Consider the following 22613-nt stretch of genomic DNA (forward strand, 5'->3'; position numbering starts at 1 on the left):
CTCCCAAGCTTTTCATGATGACAGGGGAGGTGATACAGGCACGGTATGCAAATGCCGGAAGTCAGCCTCTTAACAGTAATGCGTCTTCTACTTCCCCTCCCTGCTCCCTGCCGAGCCTGCAAACTCCCAAAAAAGGAGGAACTGGCCCTGATCTCCCTTCCTTACTTAGTCCATTTTCCAATGCAGAGGTCAGGTGAGGAGGCGGCACTTACACACCCATTTTCCGCAGAGGCGGGACCTGCCAGAGGGTTGCACCCTGACAATTTGGCAGCTCTTGCGACCATGCTGGGATGCTTGAGAGTGAACTCTGGCTGACCTGCAGCTGTGAACTTCATTCTGGTGTCGAAACAACCCCCTCCATCTTCCAGAATTATAAATATCAGTGATTTTTGTCGACCTCCATCATTTTAACTTGGTCACATGAGTGTGTTGCAGTGGCTGTTGTTTCTAAGTGGGTGGAAGATGCGTTTGCACCGAGACCTCTTTCTGGCCTGTTGCTGCCCAGAACAAATGTTGCGATCAAATCACCATCCCCTGGAAATAGCAGCCTACATGGGAAATGCTGACAACTTCTAACGTGAACTGTGCACACGGCATTGATAGAATACCTAAAATAAGTGAATACAGAAAAAAAGAGAGAGAAAAGCCTGAGGTATGGGTTTCCTTAACACAGCAGAACGGGGTGGCTCTGCACCTTCTATAAATAAGAGGGAAGGAGATACCGCAGCGCAGGGTGGGAAGTCTTTGCTGACCTCTGCATGGCACTGTGTGCCCCTGGCATTGTTCTGAGTAGTAAACCTGGCTCTAGAATGAGGTCTGCTCATCAGAGAGGTGCCAGGATCTCCCCAGCCACGGCCATGGGACTGTGCCACTCGTGTCACAAGGAGTGCATGTGATCTTATGTGCATTTATAGAGCTTTGTATCTTATTCTAACTTCTTTTTGAAAGAGGTGTGACAGGTATTTAATACTCTGTTTTACAGGTAAGGAAACCAGCAACAAGTGCATGGCTCATCCATGTCTAGAGCACAAACTTTCTGATTCCCAATCCGATGCTCATTCTACCAAAATCATGCTTGAAAGTTTAAATAATAATGATGATAATAGTAATGACGGCTGACATTTATTGAGCACTCATGATGTGACAGGTACTGAAGTAGGTATTTCAATGCATATTATTCCATTCGTACGAAGTAGGCACTGTCATTATCGACATTTTATGGGTGAAGAAACTAAAGCCCAGAAAGGTTAAGTAACTTGTCCAAGGTCACACAGCTAGCAAGTAGCAGAACTCAGAGCCAGAATTCTCAACCCTTATACATGAGACCTTGCCAAGTTCAACATTAAGGGAAAGGGTAACGCTGTTTAATTTATGTATTTTATTTAATTTATCCATTTCCTTATTCTAAAAGTGATTTAGTTACATGGTTTAGAAATTAAGGGAGGTTCACTCAATGGACAATTCCAATAAAATTTTGAATTTTACTTCATAGCATGGAAAGGTATACCTGATAAACATTTACATAAGCAGGAGACAACGTTGTAAGTACACTAGAATTACAGCCATGAATAAGCATGGGAAAATTAAAAATTCTAAGGACTCACACCAAGATATGATCAGTCATTGTACTGAAGTGGTATGATTATGTGAAGGATTTTTTTTTAATGTTCTCTATTTCTAAATTTTCTGGGTTTTTTTTTTTTCTTTTTGAAAAAATTTAAGGAAATGTGAAAAGGCTCCCCAAAACGTAGCTTGACTTATTGCTTTGAGTCTCTGGCATTTTGGGACCCACAGAGAAAAAACAGTCTTATAAAAAAGCAAGAAATGTAGGAGCAGCTCAGGTTTTTCAATTTTATTCTATCAAAACATCAAGGAATTTGTCCTGGTAATACTGGTAAAAATTTGTCCACACTGCCTCTCCAAAGAAAGAGAGAGAAGGGGAGGGGAGCTGGGGGGAGAGAAGGGGAGGGGATGGGAGAGAAGGAAAGAAAAAGAGAAAAGGGGGTGAATTTTGTTGCACAGCAGAACCATTAAATTTCATTGCTTTGTTTGAAAACTACTTAACAAGTCCACAAACACTAATCTTGCTGGGTAATTAAAACAGTGTAAATATCACTATTCCAATCTTTGACATTTGGTTTGGGTCCTGACAGGGCACACTGAATAACAGAGAAGGAATATCCCGGTTGAGAACACATGTGTTAATAATCCTGGCACAAGGCTTTAATATTCCTCTAGATATTTGAAAAACTCCGTATAGCTAGATATGTGCCATTCCTTTGGCACTTCATCACACGCTGCCTTGAGGCACCTCGTCTATTGCTGTTTTGTATTGTTGTGTGGTTGTCTTGAATCATTTAAACTTCCATGAGTCTGGATTTGCCGAAGACATGGCATCTTTCCTGAGGGCACCGATTGGGTTCTACTTCCTAGTAACACAATGTCATATACATCAGAGAAGGTCAACTGCATTTGAATAATAATAATAATAACAACAGTAATAATGGCTACCATTTATTGATCACTTACTATGCACTAGGCACTGTGCTTGGTACTTAGCCAACACTTACTCATTTAATAACAAGCAGTGTGTTAGAGCAGGCTGCCAACCAGACTGAATCCCAAATCTGCAATTTACTGGCTTTGACACATTTCTCAGTCTCCCTGTTTCTTAGTTTCATCCTCAGTAAAATAAGGAAATCATGGTACCTTACTTCTTAAGGTTGTTGCCAAATCAAATGAGTTCGTATAGGTAGAGGGCTTGCACATGGTAGTCACTCCGTAAACATTAACCTCGATGATGCTCATTTGATCCCTGTGATTGTTCATTCCTACAATGAGAGAACTCTTGCCTCTCCCCACCCCGACTTCTCCCCAGACGTTCCCATCTCCATAGATGGCACCGTCTCCCTCCTCATTGCCCATGTCAGAACACAAGGCTCCATTCTTGAGTTCTTGCTTCTCCCCCAAATCCCAAATCATTTAACAAGTCCTGTCAGCTCTACCTCCAGAATACCCTGAATCCTCTCACTGGATTCCATCCGGGGAAGTATCATTCTGTGGTGGCCCTGCCTGAGTTAGGAGCCTTCCTCTACCACTTCCTATGTACGTGATAATGGGCAAAGTACTTGAACGCTCATTTGGGATAGTAATAGAACCTACATCATAGGGTTGCTGTGAAGACAAAATCAGATAATCCACATAAAAGCACTTGAAACAATGCCTGAACATAGAAACCACTCAGGCAATATTATCCACTGCTGTTGTTGTTGTTATTATTATTATGTCCACTGATTCCAGGCCCGTCCAAGCTGCCATCAGCTCTCATCTGAACGGAGGCTACAGCCTCTTAATTAGCCTCCCTTCTTCAATTCTTCAATTCTGTCACCACACAGCAGCCAAAGGGACATGGTTACTATGTAAAAAAACCCATATCTCTCCACCACTAAGAATCTTACCATGGTTTCCCATTATACTTGGATAAAAATCCAAACCCTTAGCTCTGGCCTTAGCTCTGGCTCAGTCCACATATGAGGTGACCCTGTCTACTCTGACCACAGCTTGGACTGTTAACCTCTTCTTATTATAATCCAGAGGCACCAGTCATTTTTTAGTTCCTTGAATATGTCGAGCTTCAGCCTGCCCCAGGGCCTTTGCACTTGCTGTTACCTCTGTCCGCCCACCCCCCAGAACAATCATTCTGGCCCCTTCTTGTATGTGCAGGTCTCCACAGCTCACACGTTCTCTCTTCTGCCAGGATTTCCTTATCCTGTCTGGGGTTTCCCCTCCCTCCACACTCCCCAGTCACATCATCCTATTTTCAGTTCTTTATACCCATGTCTGACAATACCTTGTTTGTTTATTTGTTCACTGGCTTATCTTCTGCCTGCCCAACTAGTATATAGCTTGTTCTAGTCACTAGGGTAGCATAACAAATCAGCACAAAACAACAATTTATTAAGCTCATAGACTATGTAGGTAAGGAGGTCAGATAAGGCACAGTGGGGATGGCTGATCTTTCGGGCCCTCAGCCAAAAGACTCAAAGGCCAGAGGCTGGAACAAGTGGGGCTCTTTGGGCATCTTTTTCTGTCTCTGTGTAATCCTGCCACATGATCCCTCCAGCACTGCAGCAGTGATGTAGCTGGACTGCCTATATGCCAGCTCAGGGATCCCAAGGCACATGTCCCAAGGGAGGGCCAAGAGAATGCTGTCTCACCATCTATGACGTAGACTTGAAAGTTATACAGCGCCTCTTCCACCACAGTAACAGGCCTGTCCTGTTTCGAGAAGACAGAGAAATGACAGCAGTGTCATAATTTGAGAAGAGAATGTGATATTGATATATATCTATACCTATCTCTCTATCTATCTATATGATGGAATATTATTCAGCCCTAAAAGAGAAAAAGAAAGAAATCCTGCCGTTTTCAACAACAGGGATGGACCTGGAGGACATCATACTCAGTGAAATGAGCCAGACATAGAAAGACAAATATTGCATAATCTCACTTATATGTGGAATCTAAAAAAGTCAAACTCATAGAAGCAGAGAGCAGAATGGTGGTTGCCAGGGACTGAGGGGAAGTGGAAATGGGATGATGGTCAAAGGGTACAAAGTTTCAGTTCTGCAAGAGAAATAAGTTCTGGATATCCACTATACAGCATATATATATATGCCTAAAGCTAATAAAACTGTACCATATACTTAAAATTTGCTAAGATCTTATGTTATGTATTTGTACCATAAAAAGATAAATAATAAAGGGGACAGGAGGAAACTTTGGGAAGTGATGGATATATCTATGGCCTGCTGGTGGTGCTGGTTTCACAAGCACATATTTATCCCCAAACTGATCGAGTTGTATACATTACACATGTATAGCTTTTTCTACGTCAACCATACTTCAATAAAGTAACTTTTTTAAATAGATATTTATTCATGATTTGGTTTGTTTTCATTGCTTGCAAGGATGTTGGACATAAAATACAAATAAAGTTAAATTTTAAAAAAGAAGAGAATATGGGATGGAATATACGGGCACAGCCATCTTCGAAAATACAGGCTGCCCAAGAGCTCCGTGAGAGCAGGGATCTTGCTTTGTTCACATGGTACCCACAGCTCTAGAGCAGTGCCTGGCACACAGCAGGTGCTCAATAAATGTTTGTTGAATCAAGGAATGAAATGCCCTATGATGTAAGTATATTGTCTCCATTTTACAAATGAAAAAATTGAGACCCAGGGAATGGTTCCGGTAGAAACCCAGGTCTGCCTGACTCCAATAGCTGTTTTGTTGTTTTTTTTTTTAATTAGAGTATAGTTGTTTTACAATATTGTGTTAGTTTATACCATACAGCAAGGTGAATCAGTTATATGTACACATATATCCCCTCTTTTTGATTTCCTTCTCATTTAGGTCACCACAGAGCATTGAGTAGAGTTCCCTGTGCTGTACAGTAGGTTCTCATTAGTTATCTATCTTATACATAGTATAAATAGTGTATATATGTCAATCCCAATCTCCCAATTCATCCAACAGCTGTTTCTTAACAAATTATACACTCCGTTCCCTCCCTAATGTTGACAACTGAAAAACTGAATAAAAGAATAAAGGGTGGAATTATACTTCTTCCCTAGTAAAATTATCCTAATATCTCTGGTTAACATTCAGATTCTATCAAGTCTTCCAATTCACCTTCCCAGATTTTCCCAAACTTCTTAATACTGATTAACACTGATATGTACAAAACATCCTTTTTCAATAGGATCCCATAAACTCTGGTCTTAGGATACTTAAGATTTCTGCTTCCAGGTAACAGGCCCTGGAAATGGTGAAACACAGCTCTCGAAGGACTCCAGTCAAGGTCAGTCAAGCAGCCTTCAAAACTAAAAGCACCTAATGACTTCTTTCACTGTCACTTTCAGAAGGCTGGGCCTTTCTGCTGGCTGGTTTCTGTCTTAGCTGGTGGTGGGTGGCACGTCTGGGTAATGATTCAGAGGAAGAGCGCCACCTACTGATGACCTGCTCCACCTCCAACATCACCATAGCTGGGCTTAGACCTTCCTGTTCATGGTCAGAAGGGTGTACCAGGATCTTCTGAGCAGAACAGTGGAATCTTGGTTTGACTTCTAACTTGGTTTGAAGTAACACTAAGATGGACAGAATCATAGCACACTGAATACAGGGCAGACCCATGTGGTTCTGACAGGCAGGATGGTAAGTCAAGTAGGACCAGATTCTTTCCAAAATACAGCTTGCATTTTTCTGGCAAACCTCTCCACTGAATGTCCCTTTATTAAGCAGAATAATTCTGTAGCATATTTAATACCATTCTAGCAAGGCATTAACTAGATTATTATTTCCACTAGTGCCTTCACTTCCATTTTCAGTGTGTTCCTAAGAAACTCCAATTTATAACATAAGGCAAGAAAGGTCAGCTTCAAATAGTTCTTGTATCAACTAGGAGGCCTGTAGCTAGAAAAGGAAGCCATGACAACCTGACTTAATAGTTCATATGGTATAACTCTATTTATATGAAATTCCAAATAGGCAAAACTGACATATAGTGATAGAAATTAGAACATTTGTTATCTGGGGTAAGGGGTGGGAGGGGTTAATTACAAAAAGACACAAAGAAGGTCTGTAGGGATGAAAATTTCTATATCTTGGTGGGATCTGGTTACTCAAACGAGCATATTAGTCAAAACCCATTGGATGGTACAAGGAAGATTTGTGCATTTCACTTATATAATTTTTTCCTGGAAAAGAAAAAAATGTAAATAAATAATGAATTCTAGTTAATAACTGGCATGCTGAAGTATTTAGGAATAGAGTTTACTGATGTCTGCAACTTACTTTGAAATCCACTAAGAAATAAAATGGGATGACAGGTGCGTAGAGAGATGGATTGACACGTGAAAAAGCAAATAAGGCAAAATGTTAATGGTTGTAGGATTAAGGTGTTGTGTATATGGGTGTTCACTATACACCTCTTTCATCTTTTCTCAATGTTTGAAAATTTCCATAATAAGTAAAAAAGGAAAATAAAAACAGAACAAAGCCTAATGGAAATAACACATGTAGCCACCTTCGGATTGAAATGACTTAAGAAAATATCAAGTTTGGGCTACTTTGGGCTGGAATTATCTCAACTCATTTATCTTAGTAAGAAGGACAAATTGGGTAGTTCTGATGTCACCAATTAATTTTTCTGAATGAGAAAATTTCTAAATTTTGAAATTTAATTTAAAAATTTTTTAAATTTGGGGTGCCCCCGAGCTTTCTGACACACCTCTGTAGTACTGGTGGGCTCTCAAATTAATCTGATGAGGTCGAGGAACAGGATCCTGCTTTACCAATTATTTGTACCTTTCTGTAACCTCTTGACTAGGCAGAGTGTTTTAAAGAATGGCTGGGGACCTGCCCTTCCCCTAGTTGATCACCTTCCTAGCTTTGTACCGATCTTTTCAATGAGAATCTCCCCTCCTCAGCATCCTGTCTCTGGAAAGAAGCTGCACAAAAAAAAAAAAAAAAAAAAAAAATTCTTATTTAAGAGAGCCAACAAAGCTTTTCAAGCCATCAAATGAGTTAAGATGAACCAGAAGTATATGAATTAAATTTCCCCTCAAGTCTTATAGAAATCCAACAAATAAATTAAATGCACGTGGATTTAAAAAATCAAAGGCTGAAAAAGCTTGAGGCAAAGTGCATTTGACATTTGAAATAATAGAAACTTGAGAGGAGGCATGTAGCAAGATATGCACTTACCTGCTGTAATAGGGGCCTGACTCGGTGTTTATGGAGCATAATGGCATTGCAGGGAAATTCAATACAACTCTCCAGGCACCAGGTGTGACTTGAGTGCCATCATTTAGAAGACAACGTCAGTGGGCTTCAGCTCAGCCCTCAACCCAGGAGGGCCATGGTTGCTGCAGTTCTGAGTTCCTGCAGAGTTACCCTTTTCTTTTGGAAGGGTTTGCCTACAGCTCCAAAGTAAGCATGTGAAAGGGTCTGGGAATATGTTGAAAGAACCTGAAAGATGTTCTCATTGTGGCCTGGTAATTCCACTTGGAGGCATTTAGCCTAAGCAAGGAATTCTGAGATGTGGCCAAAGCAGCGTGCACAAGGATATTCATCACTAGATTATACAACACAGTAAAAATTTTAAAGCAATCCTATGTCCAACAATAGGAAATTGGTTAAAAAATTGTGGCAGATGCTGTTTAACATAGTAGTTAAGACAATAGATGTGAGTTTGAGACCTGGCTTAGCCACTCACTAGTTTTGGCAACTTGGGTCAATTCTAGCTGTAACCCAGTTGAGCTTCTGCCTCCTCATCCATAAAACGGGGATGATACATTACCCCATGGGTCTGTTGGAAGGATGAAATGAGACAATATGAGTAAAGCCCTTATGTAGTACCTGATCACTATGAGTGGTTATCTAATGGCATCATAATTATGATTTTATATATGTATATATCATATGGGATGTTCGTATACGTATAGTACTGCACAATATAATTTGTAGCTGTTATATAATAACTGTTACAAATTATATTGTTTAAAAAATATTTTTTTAATGGCATGGAAAATGCCCATAAGATCATATTAAGTAAAAGAAACAGTACAGAACTAAATGTAAAATATAACTCAATTTTATTAAAATAGATATTAATGGACATAAGAGAAAAGACTGGAGGAAACCATCAAAATGTTATTAATGACCTTCATATCTGTTAGGGAGAATATTGATGATTTAAATTCTGTTCTTTACACTTTCCTCTATTTTCAAAATTATCAGCCTTGATCACATATTACTTTGTGTAATTTCCTTTTAAATAACATCCTATTAGTTTATATTAAATAGAGTTGAATTTAAAGAAAAGAGCAAAAAGAGACCCATCCTTTTATCACGCAGAAAACCGTTGGGAAAAAAAGCAACATATAAACATGGTTAGAAAACTGAAAGCATAGAGAAGTACAAAGTTAATAGTGGAGTTTCCATCTGCTTCCTCCCTCTGTCTATCGCCCACAAAGGTAAATACAGTTAATAGTTCCCTTCAAGGCAGGAAAAAGACACCAGTATCTATCAGTGCGAACAGATCCACCTCATTCTTTTAATTTTTATCAAATGTTATTTATATCCTATTCCAGGAAAGCTGTTGCTTTTAAAGCTCTTTAACCATCACCCCAATCCGTGCCATCACCCCTCCCTCCCTCCCCTTCCAGCCCAGCCGCAGTCAGCAGTTTGATTCGTGGGTCCTTTCATATCGATTCCTGTACATTTACTTACGTAACAGCATTCTCAAGCACAGCAATAGTGTGGGGCTTTTCTTTTTGATGTAAATGGTATCACACTGTACACATAAGTTTAACCACGGCACAGTTTTCAGTAGTATAGATGTATCACAGTGTATTGAACATTTCCCCTATGAATGGATATTTAATCTTATTTCAGTTTTATTTATTATTTTTATAATCAGACTGAAATATTATTTTAATTTGTATTTTATTAAACCTAAATATATATATTTATATACAAATATAAATCTATATATATAAATTTTAAATGGGCTATTGGAAGCAGTTCAAGGTGGTTTCTTGGTGTTCATCTCATTTTGGACCCTTTGAGTGAACCTGGCCTGTGCAATCTCACCCACACGAGACCTCAGAAATCAGCAGTCCATCCCAGGAGCTGTTCCAGGCTCTGTCCATTTGCACATACACCACCTCAAGTTTTCCCTTCTCTGCACACATCCCTTCTTCTCTACCCTCCACTTAGCCCCACATCCCAGTTCCTGCTTCTCCTTCTAACCAGGAGGTAGCCAACCCAGCTTTGGACTTGCTATCCCAGCTAATCACTGATAGACAAGAAGGAAAGCGGGTCAGGAAAAAAGACCTTTCACCTGCTTTTATACCTTAACAATAGGGAAATGGATACCTTGAAGTGGGGTGCTACTGTAACATTGCTTAACTAATACTGAAGTTCATACTTGAAGTGGGGTGCTGTCGTGATGTAAACCTGAAACGTGTGGCTCTGGTTTAGTTGTTTGCCTTTCAAGCTGCCACAGGTCTTTTGTCGATGCATGAGTCTTTCCAGTCTCCAATAGCAGCTGTCTTGCTGTCCACTGCCCAACTAATTAGTGTTGAGTGACAAGTGGCAAGAAAAATGATTTTAGAAGCTATAAAGATGAAGACCATGTTATGCAGTAGCAAAATACCTGGATGCAAAGAAATAAATCACTCACAAACATTTTTATTTAGGGAAGAACTTCAACCATGGTTATGCTCATGGGACCAATTGGACACATGTAGATCAGAAGCCTACTAAGATTTTGAGAGGACAGAATTGCTAAAGAAACCATAATCCACGACTTCGTTTGAGCCTAAAGCCACTAGTTCCCATAGGACATTTGGCATTGTCTGGAGACATTTTTGATTGTCACAACTGGGGCAGAGATGCCTCCACCTACTGGTACCTAAAGGGTAGAGGCCAGGAAAATTGCTAAGCATCCTATATTCATAAGATACACCCCACAACAAACGGCTCAAAATGTCAATACAATAACAGATCATAGAGAACAACAGATGAGCGGATTTTTCCCCAAGGAGTTTAATTCTGGTCTAATCAAGAAAGTTCCCCTGCTGCCTGGCAGAGCCTCTTGCTTGGCAGGATTGTACAATCTATGGACTATGGACCAATGACTCCCATTCTGTGCTTTTCTGAATGGGACTGCTTGTTTCCTTGTCCCATCCCTGTTCCATCATAGCACATGGGGTACATGGAGGGCGTTGATAGATAATTTGTCTTTTTAGTTCAAAGGTCAGTGAGCATGAAATATTGCATCTGGACTTTGTGGAGAAGCCTCAGAACATTGTGCTGGACACAGTAATGGACTGGACTTTCAATTGCCTCCTTTATGGAGGGGGTCAGTGTATTCTCTGCAAGGGAAAAAGGGTATGAAGGTTATTTGGTGATCAGAAGGGCAGATTGCAGCAGAGGTCCTCAAATCCTAGGCTAGATGACATTCCTCAGTCTCCCTTGTGGTTTGGTGTGGCTGTGGACTAACCACTAATCCATAGAGTGGGAGCACATGTCATGCTCAGCACTTCCAGGCCTGGCCCCTAAAACCCTCCTGCGAAGACCTCTCCCCGCTCCCAGCCCCACCAGGTTGATGCAGAGGAACATAAGGAACTTGGAAAACAAATGTTGATGATGGCAGAGTCACAATGTGGAAGGAACCTGGGTCCCTGAAACACTACTTGGCAGAGAGTTGCCTACTAATCTGAAGTACCTGTTCAGGGATTTATGTGAGCAAGAAATAAACTTCTCTCATGTTAATCACTGATCTGTTTATCCGTTACAGTCGTTAGCATTACCTTAACTAATACACCTACAGAAGGGAATCTGGTTTAAATGAAGCCTGGAACACAGCCCAATTTTCCTAGTACAGCCAATCTCATCCTATCACACAGACACTGTGTGATCAGAGCTCAGAGTAACCCTCAGCACACTTATACTTGCTTGTTCAATGTCTATCTCCCCTAGTAGACTATAAACTTCATTGCAAATGTGTCTGCTGTATCCCTCAAACCTGACAGAGTGCCTGGCACACTAGCCAGTCAATAACTATATTTTGACTGAATGAATAAAGTATCTTCGTATTCTCTTAAACACCACCTGAGGAAGATTCTAAACCACTCATAATAACAATAGTTAGCATTAATTATGTGCATATGCAGGCAATGTGCTAAGCACTTTGAGTGGATTGTTTCATTTTATTCAATATCCAACAAATCTTTGCTGAGTGCCTAATATATGCCCTTTACTGTCCCAGGCTCTGGGGATTTACCATGTGTACAAAAGGATAAAAATTCCTGTCCTCAAGTTGCTTATATTCTGAAGGATTTAAACACTCACAGCTTTTCCCTTTTACACATGAAAAGCTACATACCTTGTCTGAGGACTAACAGTGGGGAGGGGGGAAGGGCGTAGGACCCCAGAGCCCAGGCATTAACAGGAAGAATGACTAACAGGCAGCTTCGATGCCTCTCCTGGGGAGATTTGTAAAAGAGAACAAGGTGCTGTCTGTCTGTGTTACGTTGTTACAGTGAATCCTATGGCCTCACTTGGGTTCCTATGGTATTAGGAGGTGGGGTCTATGGGAGGTGATTAGGTCAAGAGGGGGAAGTCCTCATGAATGGGATTAGTGCCCTTATGAAAGAGACAGAACCAGGAAGTGGGCCCTCACCAGGCACTGGATTTGCTGGTGCCTTGATTTTGGACTTCCCTGCTTCTAGAACTGTGAGAAATAAATTTCTGTTGTTTATAAACCACTCAGTCTATGGTCATTTGTTACAGCAGCCTGAAAAGATTAAGATGGAGAGGCAACTCTGCACTGGCTCAGTTGCACATGTCTCCAAGAAAACCTGGGGAGCCTGGGCAATTGATAGAGCCTCAGTGGTCAGAGGGCAACTCCAAAGTATGGGCTCTTTAAGAAAAATATGGGGCTGCCTTAAAAAGAGGGGGGCCTGCTGTTCAAAACCAGTCCCATGGGCCTCTACAGGCCCCTCTGATGGTGCCAGCCTGCTCTCCGGCACTTGACTGTCCCTCCTCCAGCTCAGACCCATGTCCGCATCCCCTGGCTGCCCAGGCTCTGCACTCCTCCTGTGCACTGGAACGGCTGGACATTTCACCACCACATACACCATAGTCAGGTTACCTCTGAACCAGACGTCCCAGGAGATCAGTGCTGCTTAGAACAGGGAGTGGGGTTGGGTCTGAGAGGTTAAGGGCCTCTGTTGGGAAAGGACTGGAAATCCTCTTCAGGTGAGGATGCCCAAGAGGGTCTGGAGAGTGTGGCCGAATCACTGAGACCTCTGGTCCACTCCCCAGGAGCCCTCCAGCCCAGACGTGACCAGCCACGGTCAGACCTGGCCGAAGCACAGCCCCACTCACCCGAAGTGGGAGTCCTGCTGGGTTGGGGCTGGCAGCTTGACCCTGGCTCAGGCTGGGGAATGCTGGGGAAAGGAGGTGGCTGGCCCAGTGAGGGGGATTACATCGTCTTCCAGGGCACCAGAGCTCCCAGAACCCCTTTCTGGCAAAGCAGATCCGCTATCCTCACAGAATATTCGATTTGGAAGGAACCACAGAGACTATCTAAGTCAACCCCACTGCAACAGCCTCCCCTATAGACTCAACGTCTAATTCACCGTTGGCCATGAGGGGCCTTGGGCTGCAAGACACCATAAGACTTAGGTGGTGCAAATTTGAAGAAAAAGAGTACTAACTCAAATACTTTGCATCTTGAAAAGCTTATATCAGTAAAATAACTCTGTGCTTTTCCAAGACTCTGAGCTCTTTGAGTACAGGGAGTGTATTTTACCCTCCTCTGTATCTTCTGGGGAACAGACACCTGCCCTGTACGCAGTGAGTGCTCAATATACTTGTTGAGTTGAATCTAATTGTCCTAAGTAGAGGAAGATGGAGGTTTGGGAGGTGGGCAGATTTTTCATTGTAAGGATTTCTCCCTCCCCACAATGTGTTTTCCAAATATTATAATATGCTTTTTTTCTCACTACACTTTTTTATTTTTTTACTACTTTTTTTCTGGGTATTGCTGGGGCTTTGGACTTTGAAGACCTCCACACTGCTCTTACTACCTTAGGCCAGATAATACGTATGGTCCCTGGTCTGTAGTTTCAACCTCCATAAAAGGAAGCCATAAACATGTGCCATTTGTGACCTTACTGATATGTTGTCAGATGAAACGGGCTACTATTTGTGAAAGCATCTTGTACACTGTAAAGCCCTCTATAAAAAGTCTTCTTCCTCTCCTAATTCTATTTCTCTTCTCCCTAACATTAATTGAACATTATTTTGTGACAGAAACTGTGCTTGGCACCTTACAACCATCTTCTCATTTAATTTCATGAAAATCCCACGTTACCTCCATTTTACAAGTCAGGAAACCCAAGCTTAGACAGGCCCAGGGTCATGCCAGGAACACACAGCTAGGAAATGACAAAGCTGGGATTGAAACCAAAGTCTATTTGATTCCAAAGCTGCTCCTCTCCCTTATCCTCCTCCCTGCTTCTCTCTTTCCTCCTCTTTTTTTCTACTCTTCCTTCCCTCCTCCTTCCCAACCCCAAGGTAGGGGTGAGGAGGGTGGTTAGGAAAGAGACGCTATTGGTAGTCCAACAGTCATGTCCCCATCCCTCTTCTTTGAATTCAGACCCTGATGTTTTTTCAGGTATGGGGTTTCCGTACCTCAGGGGAGGCAGGGTCTCTCCCCAGCTCCAAGGTAAATCTGAATTGTTGGGTTCTAAGCCAATGACAATAATTTTATTTCTTTGCTAATGATTGGTTTTAAGCATGGGCATGTGACTCATTTCTGGCCAATGTGACTTTAAAGGAAGTATTTGAGGGGGTGTCCTTATTGGAAAATAAAAGGTATGCACAAGAGGAACATTGATGTGCAAAGACATGATACCTGAAACCATGGCAGCCATTTTGTTACAATGAGGAGAATTGCCTTGATACAAAGTGGGAAAAATGAAAGAGATGTGGGTCTTTAATGACATCAGTGAGTTGATGATTTATCCATTCCTGAAGCTGCTGGTATAACATTGGGATTCTCTTCACATTTGTTAAATCATCCTCTTATTGTTTAGGTTGGTTTGATTTGCTTTTCTGTTATTTGTGACCAAAAGTCTAACTCACATACATTTTCTCCTCTTCTTTTCCACTTTCATGCCTTCTTGTGTTCTTAAGTGTGAAGAAGTATTGATCAGGGAACTTGATTACATGAGTTTGACACTCTCTCCACTGTTGAAACTGTGCCAGAAATGACAGAGAAAAAGGCAAGGGGACCTGGCTTACATGGGATCCATAGATGCCTCAAGGTCCACCTTACACTCGGACCAGGCTTCCCATCCACCTGCTTAAGGTGGCTCTACAGAAGAACTAAGGTTATTTCCACACCTAGACATGAGGCCAAGAGGTTGCCGCCCATCGTCTGAAGGAAAAACAACGTTAAAGGAGAAAACAGGAGATATTCCCCTTTTCTGCCTCATGGGGGATCAAAGATAATGAATATTGTTAATGCTGCAGGAGACCTAAGACATCCAAGTTCATTCCCATTATCTTACAGATAAAGACATGAGGCGTGAAGAGGGGAAATGATTGTCCAAGCTCGCACAGTTGGTTAATGCCAGAGGCAGGCCTGCGTTAGGAACTCAGGTTCCTAATTGGGGGCTTCTTCATGACTCCAAGTGCCACTATCCATTGAGATACCTGGTCCCAGATTGCTAAGCATTTCCCACATTGTCCCTGAGTGTGTAAAGGAAATCTTTTTCATTTGGATAAGGTTCAAATTAAGAAGAAGGAAATGAAATCAGGGGTGGGGGAGGGGAGAGAAGGAGCATGTGTGTGTGTGTGTGTGTGTGTGTGTGTGTGTTGCAAAGAGGAAGAGGCGTGGGTGCTCAGGAGAGCTGCAGCCACACGACTTGCCTCCGACGCTCCCACTACTGGGCTTGCTGGTCACACCAGCTGCGTTTCCCAAAGCTCATCCCTTCCCGGCCTGCCACCGACAAATTGCATTGATTTACGAAACAGACAACTCTGCAATTGCCTGAGTACATTTAATCTTTTCAAATTAAGCCAGCTTCACATTCAGTGTACCATATGGAATTCTTTAGGGTGTTTATAAACACGGTTACACTTAAGCCCTCGTCCACTCTGCTTAAACTAGAACAGAAATAGACCAGAGAGCAAAAAACATACAGATTGAAGGGACAATCTGTCACCAGGCCAAATCCTCTCAGAGTGGAAAAGACTTCAGACATCTGGTCCAGAGGCTGCACCCTGGAGGTCCATGGACTGATTTCGGCACACAGATGTGTTGAGTTTGGCTCGCTTTGTGTTTCTGAAAATTTTTGTGCCAACATTTAAGAGTTGGAAACTTTCACATAAAAATCCAGACTTTCTACATCTTTTGGAAAAAACTGGAAATGTGGCCACACTGAGCCCTCATTCCCACACAACAATCAGCTGAAGACGAATCGTAGCTTCTTCCTGTGCCTGGGGGACCCTTTCTTGTTGGCCATCATTGTCACCACCGCCGATTGTCTTACACCAAACACCTGCATCACTCACTCTCCATACTTGCCTGACCCTCGTAGGCGTTTGTCTGCCATCCTTCTCTAAATGAAAATACTCACTTACAGGAGAGGAAACTGAACCGCAGAATCCAGATGTGACTTGCCTAAAATTTCCAGACACTCCAGAGAGAGGTTTGGACTTCCTCGGCCCATAAACTTGGATGTGGGGAGGATGGAGGAAGGCAAGCCAATGTTACCTATATTTTGAGAGCATCAGAGCCCACAGATGACTCAGGATTAGATGAGAAGGTGAGATATTTGAGATATTTGATTCATAGCCTGTGGCTGATTGCAGATGTTCATTTATTCATTGCAACAAACATTCATTGCTTTCACAATCTACTTTAGGCTCTGGGGAGACAAAGATACTAAATCTTGATTCCAGTTCTCAAGGAGCTTTCAGTCAAGCGGAGAAAAATAGACATGTTAGCACAGGAATTCCAACAGTCCTCCTCCCAGCCTCTTTTAGTCAGATCTGCAGGTGGAAGGCAGTACAGCACAGTTGTTAAGTGTGAGATATTAGAAAATGTGCATTGGTCTCTGCCCCTGGTTGCTGGCACAGAGCTCCTGAAACCCTTGTAATTTCCTAAGTGATAAGAGCACTAGGAACATCTTTTGTTCTAATACTTGTCTTTGACCGCAGCTCCTGAAACAGTGCTCTTTAGACACTTGTGATCTGCTGGGTGATAAGAGCGTCTTTTGTTGGAATGAGGTGACTCTGAGTCAGCTCCTGGATGAAGGCTGGGCACCAGTAACAACAAGGCATGATTAGAAGCTTGGAATTTTCAGCCCCTTCCTCCATTCTCTTGAGAAGAGAAAAGGGCTGAAAATGGAGTTAATGATCAGTCATGTGTATGTGATGAATCTTCCATAAAATCCCAGTTGTACGGGGTTCTGAGAGCTTCTATGTTGTTGAACAGGTGGAGGTGCGGGCAGAGTGGTGCATCGGAGAGGTCATGGAAGCTGCTCTGCCCCCCTCCCAACACACCTTGCCCTATGCATCTCTTCCACCTGGCTGTTCATCTGTATCCTTTATCATATCTTTTTGGAATAAACTGGTAAGCCTAAGTAAATATTTCCCTGAGTCCTGTAAGCCACTCTAGCAAATTAATCACATCCAAGGGGGAAGAAGTCATGGGAACATCTGATTTGTAGCCAACCAGGACAGAAGTTGTAAGTAACCTAGGGACCTGTTACTTTGCAATTGGCATCTGAAGTGGGGGTCAGTCTCATGGGGCTGAGCCCTGAGCCTGTGGGATCTGACACTGTCTCCTGGTAGACAGTGTCAGCATTGAATGAAATTATAGGACAACCAACTGGTGTCAGAGAATTGCTTGGTGGGGGAAAAACTCACACACATGTGGTGACCAGAAGTGTCAGAAGTGAAGTGTTTTGGGTGAGTGGTAAAGGAGAAAGGCACACAAGAGGTGGACAAGACTGGGTTGTTTTGTTTTGTGGGAGGTTTTGGGTTTTGTTTGTTTTTTTTTTTAACATATTATAGTAACAGGCTGACTTGCAAACTTGGATTCCAATACTGGTCCTGTTCCTTCTTAACTTGGACAAGAAGGTTCCCACCTAAGCCTCAGTTTTCACATCCATATAAAGTAATTAAATGCCTATCACATGGAGTTCTTGTGCAAAACATTTGAAAATCTCCTTGCACAGAGTAAGCATTTAGTAATTGGCGAATTCAAGAATTCTTCTTCTAGAATGCTTTTTTTCCCCTCCTCTGCTACTCATTCTTCTTTTCTTTTTTTTCCCCCTTTCATCTCTCTCTTTCACTCTAGTTTGTTCTGGACATTGTTTTAAATTTTAAGATCTCCAGATATTTTCTGGCATCACAAGTCACTATGTGACGGGCAGGACTTATAATGAGAAGTGCCAGTACTTATTAAAATGAACCCATGTGGCCTTGATTCTCAGAAGCAGTGCATTGTTTGTGTTACTTCTCTGAAGGACAGAAAATTCCTAAGGAGTGAATCCTTAATATTTGGTCTCTTATTTGCATGGAGTATCTTGGTTGATGGTCCTGCTCTGGGGTTCTCACACACAAAAAATTTTTCTGGGCCTTGAGCTTCCAGATTCAAAAGAGAAACAAAGGACCAAGAGCTAGAAAATCTTACATTTTAATGCCAAGACAGATGTTTCACTTGTTGGCCATGGGCAGATTACCTCCCCCCATCACTTTCCCCATCAGCAGTGCAGAAATCAATTATTTCCTTGCCTCACTTGAGGGCTGAGAGACTTAATTAAGCTTTTGGAAGATGGTTGTTAGTTAACCTAATTCTCTCCGTAAACTGACAACCTTTTGCTTTCCTAATCATACCTCCCAAACTTTCCATAAATTAGTCCCCTTTTCCTAAAGTCAGAATGTAGGATGACTGTTCTTTTTACTGATTCGTTTCTATAAATGGTTTTTAGTGATGTTATTATCCCTTTCCCATAAACAGGCCCAGGGTAGGAAAATCCTTATGAAGAGAGAGCATCTCAGGGGTGACCAAGACCAGAGGTGCTGGGGAGAAAACTGTTTTCTCCAGAAGGGAAGTGTTACCTTTGCCCTTGAAAATAAAAGTCTTGGGCCCTCTGGTCCTTGTGGGCCATACAGAGAATTGCAGGTTAGATTAAACTTGCTTCTTGTGCACTGGCTTGGATAAAGAGTCCTTCCTGGCATAAGCAAGAGTCCCTGAGAGTTTGGGAGGTATGATTAGGAAAGCAAAGGTTCAGACACAGGTTCAAATCTTGGCTCCACTACCTCCTAGCTGAGAAAGCCTGAGCATTTATTTGCTTAATTCACAATCTCTCTGTTTGTAAATGACAAGGATAAAGTCTCCTGCACAGGCTTGTCATGAGGAAGAAGTGAAGCCACGTGAATTTCCCTCTTCATATCTCCTTGTAGAGATATGTACATCTGTCCAATTTTTACAGCTAGATTATAAAAAACCCCTTGAGGACAGAGATTGCTCAAGTGTATCTAGCCTTTCTCAACAGGGGTTCTGCAAGAGAAACTCCACAGAAAATTGTGTGGGTGACTATTTTCTCAATTCTCCTAAGGATGATATATAACTAGTACCATTTTAGATGCACAGGAGAGAAGTTAATTCATTCCCTACAATGGATGCCTTAGGGCATTAAGTCTTAATTCTTTCCTACAACCTGGTTAAGAAGTGCTGGTAATACTAATCATTGTAAAAGATAAACTCCAAACTTTCAGTGGTTTAATGTAATAGAAGTGTATGTCTAATGGGTGTTCCAAATTGGCAGAAATAAAATAATTCAGAGCTTCCAAGCTCTCCGTGCTCATCTGCATTAAAGGAAAAGAGCAGGGAGGAGAGAGGTTTTCTAGTCACGTTCAATTAGCTAGACTGAAGGTGCAGGGCACAATGGAAGCTGGGAAATGTAGTCTACCTGTGGAGCCACGGAAAAGAAGAGAATGCTAGCAGGTCTCTGCCATGTACAAGTATTATCCCCCTGTGTTTAGGCTTTCATATAGTATCATACAGTAGGTGATAGTGTTCAGTAAAAGACTGTGAAATTTATGCATGAATGAGTGAATCAGTCATTCATTCATTCAGTTAAGCAATCCTCACACGCTTTCTCTGTTTATCCTATGTCCTGCTTTCCCTGAACCCTTTCTCGCAGCCAGCTGCCGCAGCAAGACCCAAATAAATTGATCTGTAGCATTAAACAGTGTTTGGAAGGAGCAACTTCCAAAGCCTTGGATTTCTGTCTCAGTTGGATCAATTACCAGCAGGGTAACCTGGGGCCAGTGGCTGTTTACCTATCATTACAGATAGATACTACATGCTACTTTGTCTATAGTGGAAACAATGGTTTGTGGCCCAACCCATGGTTTTGGGGAAGACCACGGGCTTAATATAAGCTAAGGTACAGTACTTTGGGAAATGCCATATAAATGTAAATGCTATTGATATTCATCCATGCTTAGTTATTAGCTGGAAATACTCAAGGCGTTTCTCCTAAAAGGGCATCTGTGTTGTAAGAGAAAACTCTGAACAGATTTCTAGTGGTGAACAATATCAGATGCTTCCTTGCAAAACCATGCTTTCCGTTCAATGTTCCTGTGTCCTCCTAGTGGCCTAATAATTTCCATAAATGCCATCCCAGGGGGGCCAGAGTACAGGGCTATTGTCTGGATCTGTAATGATGGTGGACTCCAGGATAAGGAAAGATGCGCAAACCTGAGATAGTTATGTCAGTTAAATTCAAACCAATATGGGACAGGGGAGGAAGGAGAGGGGAGGAAGGAGAAGAGAGGAAGGGAGGAGACAGGGATGGGGTGCCACCCCAACCAGTGTTGTGTGTCTCTAGCAACACAAGTGAACATCAGTTGGCTCAACTGGATTATTTCTTCCAAAGGAAAGGGTTATAGAGAATCAGGGGGAAATTCAAGGTTTGTAGAATCTTTCAAATGGAGCAAAAGAAAAAGCCTTTGTCATTTGCATGGAAACTAATCTAGGTAAATTCTAAATTAAACTATTCACCACCTGTGGAACAAGAGTTTGAGGGCAACCTGCTGTCACAAACCTCTTACTTCTAATGAAGGGAGGGGATACGGTGTTTGAGTAGAGACACTGATTATAGAGCGAAGTAGAGCTGGGTTCCGATTTTTGCTCTACCACTATTTCTAGTATGATTTTGGGAAAACCTCTCTGAATTTTGGAGATAGTAACTCCTATGTCAAAGGTTTGCCGTAAAGACTAGCTACAACCGAATACCTGTTAGCCTGCCTAGCACGTAGCAGGCTTTCAATAAGTGTAGGTTGTTATTATTATTAAAATAGACCAAAGCATCCGCTCCCCAGTGATGTAGTGATTGACATACTCATTTCTGGATAACAAAGAAGCTGCAAAGATTGAAAGGGGCTTAAATAGTACTGCCTCTGGGGTAGAGGGGTCTTTCCTGACCATCCTACCCAGAGTAAACTCTCCCAGTGACTTCGTATTTGGACGTATATTTGTGTACTTGGGTTTTGTCTCTCTTTTCATCCAAAAGTAAGCTCCAAGAGGGCAGAGAGCTTGTCTGTCTTGTCCATGGCGGTTCAATGTGGGACACAGCCTAGAATGCCATGTGCTCAAAAAATGCCTTCCGGAAGGAAGGAGAGGGAAGGAAGCAGGGCCGCCTGAATGATTAGTAAACATTTTAACACTGACAACCCTTGCATCCCACAGAGAGAGCTGCATCCTGAAATGCAGATACCCCTGGGAAAGGCAGCCGTTGACTGAAATGTGTTCTGACGTTTAAAGGACTCCTAGGAGATCCCTGCCTGGGAAAGAGTCTCCAGAGAAGGCGGGATGGGAGATGGGGGCAGGGAAGGAGCTTGTCTGGCTGTCACCTGGGCACCTGAATCCAGGTGTGCATGTGGATTAGGAAGAAGCGCTCCCCAACCCAGCCTGCCCGTGCAGAACCCAATTTGCATGCATCACCCACACCCTCAATGTAGCATCCATCTTCCTTTTCATCAGTGCTTGTGGGGCAAGGGAGGAAAATACCTTTCAAGACCAGGCATGAATCTTGCAGTAAACAAGCTTTACTCTGCCCTGTTGTGTGGGTTTTAACCTTTCATAATACCCAAAGGGCGGACTGAAATGCTGAAGTAACGCACTATAAAGCTTCCATGCTAGGCTGGGGAAACTCTAGCCATGAAAACAAACAAAAAAGCATGAAAGTTACCACGAGCCTTTTCTCCTAAAAAGAGGCATGTAGACACACTTTCTTTGTTTGCTAGCCCCCTTCCCTGTTCTCTTAATCCCTCCTTCCCTCCTGTCTCCCCTCTCTCCCTCTCTCCTTCCTCCTTCCCTCCCTCTCTTCCTCCTCCTCCTCCTTCTTCTTCCTCCCTCTTCTCTTCCTTCTCCCTCTTCTTTCTCTCTCTCTCTCTGTGAATGAGACTAAATTTCATATGAGGTGGGGATGAGGAAGGAAAGGACTTGACATTTATGAAGCACCTGCTATGTGCCGGGCGGGCACTGTGCTGGCAACTCCTACATGTGTTATTTCATTAAACCATCCTCACAGCCACAGGGTGGTCATTCTCTCCACTGTGTGACCCTCAGCAGTTAACTTGTCTGAGATCACACAGCTACTCAGACATCTGTCAGATCTCATCAGCTTTACTACTTAAATATTTTGAATTTCATTCAAACTGAGGAATCTTTTCTCATACATGTATACGCTATGCTCTTTCATCCATTAATATCATTTCCTGTGGAAATAATCGAAGATGTACAGAACGATGCAATGAGACCATTGATTACAGCATTGTTTTTGGTGGAAAAAAATAACCAATATGTCCAATAGTAGGGATTGGCCAACTAAATTACGCGATACCCATGCAGTGGAAGACCTCATAGATTTTGTGATTTTTTATTGCCACAGGAACATGTTGCTGATTTATTATTAAGAGGAGGGGGAAAAACAGGTTTCAAACAATAT

The 22613-nt window shown here is 42.3% G+C and overlaps 1 long non-coding RNA gene across 1 annotated transcript in view; it reads right to left on the minus strand.

Annotated features, from left to right (window-relative positions):
* The window catches only part of LOC309627352, a 44563-nt gene that overhangs the window by 13934 nt on the left and 8016 nt on the right, over positions 1-22613 (minus strand). The window contains exon 1 of the long non-coding RNA XR_014243695.1: positions 1-22613. This exon is cut by the window's right edge and continues 8016 nt beyond it. This is a non-coding gene — a long non-coding RNA (uncharacterized lncRNA).

Source organism: Balaenoptera borealis, assembly GCF_965194805.1.
Source record: "Balaenoptera borealis genome assembly, chromosome: 4".
NCBI classification, from domain to species: domain Eukaryota; kingdom Metazoa; phylum Chordata; class Mammalia; order Artiodactyla; family Balaenopteridae; genus Balaenoptera; species Balaenoptera borealis.